Source organism: Spermophilus citellus (genome assembly GCF_964194105.1).
Source record: "Spermophilus citellus genome assembly, chromosome: 5".
NCBI lineage: Eukaryota > Metazoa > Chordata > Mammalia > Rodentia > Sciuridae > Spermophilus > Spermophilus citellus.
In genome coordinates this window covers 95,796,110-95,800,628 of record NC_138186.1, presented here as the reverse complement: position 1 = coordinate 95,800,628, position 4,519 = coordinate 95,796,110, and the positions used below count along the sequence as shown (strand labels likewise).

Genomic DNA, 4,519 nt, shown 5'->3' with positions numbered 1-4,519 from the left:
GAAGTTGTCAACTTAAATGGTAGCAAATGAATAGTGAGTAAGAAACACCCTGTTGTCATAGATAGATGTGACTTCCATAATATGTGACATATAGGAGCCTTTTCAATTTGTGACCCTCGAACCACGAAGAAAGTACTTTTCCCTATCAATCTAATATTTCTGGATTCCTACTTAAAAGGAAGACAGTAAGAGTATGAAAAATTTGATTACTAATAGGAAACCCCCCAAAAAGAATAAGTAAAGGAATGGAGAATTTAAGAAATTACATAGCACACCATTTCAATCATAATTAAGTACATTTTCATGTCTTCATAGTAATACAAAATACAGTCACTTGAAAAACTGGTTCGTATTACCTAAATACCAGATACATTTTTAATCCTCTACTAAGTGTTTGAAAGTTATGTTTAAATGAAATGAAGGTATTCATACTTTTCTAGAGCAGTAACTGCATGCCAGGAAGGCCAAGGTGAGCACAAATAAAGGGATGGAGTTCTCCCAGAGAAGCAGTGTGAAAAGACTATAAACAGGTGATTCTATACACACAAATGGGTTCCTTTGGTATAGGAAATCCAAGTGGAATAAAAACTTGAGATGTATAAAAAGATTTCTTGAAGAGAAGAAGAATAACACCCTATTTGTATTTAGTTTTTGACTGCTTCTGCAGTATCACATTGTTCTCCACACTGTTGTCCATAATATTAAATTGTCTGTAAGCAATGGTACAACCAGAGTGCTGTCTTTGTATACATCTTCATTCAGTTTATCAGGTTCTGTAATGGACTCACCAAAAGCCTTTAGCCAGTGTGAAGGCAAGCTCTGGGTTATTGGGAATCTCCTGGTAAAATACTGAAAAATTCAGAGCCAGTCCCAAACAAACTGGGTGTGTGGGTTGCATCTCTTTCTTGCTTAATCAAATGCTTCTTGGTGAATTCTTTGGGAATTATCTACCATTTGTTTCTTATCACCACATGCATCTTTAGCAAGTAACTAGATGTAATGTCCCTTCATTTTCACATAGGAGACCTTACTCTCTTAAGTGAGCTGCATTGGCTATTAAATTCTGATCCAACAATACTAGGATGGTGGTGCAGATGGACTTCATCTCTGACCATACCCCCTTAATCAGTGGCAACTTCTTGTCCAAGGTACTGGATTTTCTGCTTGATGCTTGAGATGAGCTTCCAGGCAGACCACCAGCCCCAATCATGTTCTTGTAGACTACAGAGAGCAGGTCATGTTCCTTGCTGGACAGCTAAGCCCCTGATCTGTCACTGCCTTCAGGCAAATGGCTGTGTTGTCTTAATGTTCCTCCTGTTCGACCTTCTGGCTCAACTCTACCTTTATCGGTACATGGAGTGGAGTGGGGTAGATGAGGGAGCAAGGGCAAGCAAACTGATCTGGAGGAGCCCTCCTCCATAGCTTCTCCTCTCCTCAGCAAATCCCACCACTTTGATTTTTTTTATCAACTTTTCGTTTTATACTCAGATTAAAGCTTATGGAAGCTCAGCTGCCACATCTCAAGGACAAAGTTATGTACAACAAAATTCGATACATATAATAAGACTTCGTAGTTCTACGTGTAGTTTAGTCCAGCTATATATCAAACACCACCTCATCGATGTCAGACACGTATTACTGATCTTAGAGTTGTACAGTTGTATAATATGCAGCACAACCACAGAGATTTGGCATGGACTTGGTCCTTTTTTATCCCCTTCCAGGAGTACCCATCTGGTTCACATACTTCCCTGAATTTAGAGCTTCAGACTTGGAACAAGGGTGTGTTGCTCTAAAGATCTAGAGATGCTAAGGTTACAGTCTTTGACCAGCTACCAGTTAAATCTTGTGATGCACTATTATGCTAAATAAGCATAAGAAGAGAGAAAAATGAACTAGAGAACAAAGAAAAGAAACTGGCACTGTCCGAAGACTATTTTGTAATATTTCCCTATCAGTTTCTCTAATTTTTTGAACAGAGACAAAAGCCAAAATATTAAAACTCTTTTTGTAAGTAAAAGAATCTTTTAAAAATAATCATACTTTCTCCTTTTTCTCTGTTTAGAAATAATACTTTTATTTTTAGAAAAATTAGCCTTATCTAACTTGCTATCTGTTTTCTAAAAAAAAATAAAAATTTAAAGGAAAGGAGTATTTAACCTTTGAAAGAGACAGCCCCAGTGAGAGGCATTTTTATAATTACTGAGGCTCATGGTTTTATATTTGGAAAGGAAAGCTGTCTTAGTCTAGAATTATGGCTTATTCTCACTGAAGGTATGACAGGAGCAGGACCTATTTCTAGGTATTCTTCCTTTTCTTTATCTCTTGCTTTATATACTTAATCATTCCAATGCATACTAATTTAATTTCTACATAATTAGCTGATGGCTCAGGAACAAAAACCCTGCATATTTATAAACTTCTCTGTAACTCATTTATCTGCCCCTAGATACACAGACTCATAAATACAACCTCTAATCAACACAGGTGATGTCTCAGTCCTAATTTTAGTAATCCTTAAATTTCTCTAAGCCTTGATTTCATGGATTGGGTGTTGCTCTAAGGAAGAGTCAGAGCACTGAACCCTCAAGAGGCTTAAGAACAGAAATTTGACAAAATTGAAGTCCAGTTTAGCACAGTTTAGAACTATTTTCCCATTTTGAGAAGCTGTCTACTCTTTTCTTGATAGAGAGGATGTTTGCATGTGTTTCTGATGTTGAGCAACTGAGAGATTTCTCCCTATTGTACAATCTAAAAATTAAAACTTACCATAATATAAAAATGTTGGTCTTTGTTTCAAAAATTTAAAAAATACAATAATTCTGTAAAAGTTTCCCACTTGCCAAACATTTTCATAGGGAAAGGGAAAAAAGACCAACTACTCTGCCCATGTCCTTCCCCAATTACTGTCCCTAAAGCCCAAACCCTTACATATGGGACAGAAAGACAGAGACTGATATTGGTGAGGATAGAATTGAAGAAAGAACCAAAAACAAGGCCTCTCAGATTTGAAGAAATCAATCTTGGATCTCCAGTAAGTTTAACACACAGTGTATGTGAATTAAAAAGAGGGAAAGAGAGAGACTTGAAGTTCTTTGACTGCAATTCTTCTGGGATACTGTTATTAGGAAATTCATCCTTTAATTAAAGTAAGAAATTGCAAACAACACAAAGAGAACAACTATGATGAGAGTTACACTTTCTGGACCAGGGTTAAATGGAACTGTAATCTCCTTTGCTGAGAAATGTGCAGAGAAGTATTAGGGAGATGCTGAAGGGCTCAGGACAGACCCAGAAATTGTAAACACAGTGGCATAGCCATTTGAGGCGAAAGGTAATTTCTCCTTCTGAGAAAAGAACATGTCATTCCTGGTACTTGTGTCAGGGATATGGATCTCTTTTTCTGTAGGCATTTATTGAATAACAACTGTGTTCATAGACTGGCAAAGGGTACAGGTATTATTGATCCTGGAAATAGTGCTTAGAAAAATTAAATGCCTTGGTCTAAAGTGCCAAAATGGAAACAATGGAAGCAAAATGGAAACAATCAACAAAATGAACACACAATCTACAGAATGAGAGAAAATGTTTGTCAATTGTTCTTCTGAGAAAGGATTAATATCCAGAAGATATAAGAAAATCAAAAATTAATGAAAAATCAGAAAATCCAATTTAAAAATGAGAAAAGATCTGAACAGACATTTCTCAAAAGAAGGAATACAGATGGCCACAAATATATGAAAAAATACTCAATATCATTAGTCATTAGGGAAATGCAAATTAAAACTACAATGAGAACCATCTCACCCCAGTGAGAATGACCATTACCAAAAAGACTAGAAATAACAATGCTGTTGAGGATGTGGAGGGAAGAAACCTCTAATATGCTTTGGAGAATAGTATTGGGGTTCCTCAAGAAAACTAAAAATAGATTTCCAATACTATCCAGTTGTCTCACTGCTGAGTATAAATCAAAAGAAATTAAATCTGCACACCAAAGAGATACTTACTTATCCATGTTTATTGTGACACTATTCACAATAACTTAGATTCATATCAACCTAGGTGCCCATCAATAGATGAATGCATGAGGTAAATGTGGCACATATACACACTTGAATATTATTTAGCTATAAAGAATGAAATCTTGTCATTTGTAGAAAAATGGATGGAACCAAAGGATATTAAGAAAAATAAGGGGCTGGGGATGTGGCTCAAGTGGTAGTGCGCTCGCCTGGCATGCGTGCGGCCTGGGTTCGATCCTCAGCACCACATACAGACAAAGATGCTGTGTCCGCCAAATACTGAAAAATAAATATTAAAGTTCTCTCTCTCTCTCTCTCCCTCTTTCTCACTCTCTCTCACTCTTTAAAAAAAAAAAAAAAAAAAAGAAAAATAAGCCATACACAGAAAGACAAATACCATATGCTCTCTCTCATATGTACAAGCTAAAATCATTTGAAATGACTGTAGAATAGTGGGTTAGAAAGTAGAGATAAAGGATTGTTGAATAATGGAT

General features: G+C 36.2%; 1 pseudogene across 1 annotated transcript; it reads right to left on the bottom strand.

Moving 5' to 3' along the window:
- Positions 1-520: 520 nt before the first annotated feature.
- LOC308649448 (14-3-3 protein theta-like) lies at positions 521-1,210 on the bottom strand (annotated as a pseudogene). Its single transcript has one exon. The product of its transcript is annotated as a 14-3-3 protein theta-like (transcript).
- Positions 1,211-4,519: the final 3,309 nt, after the last annotated feature.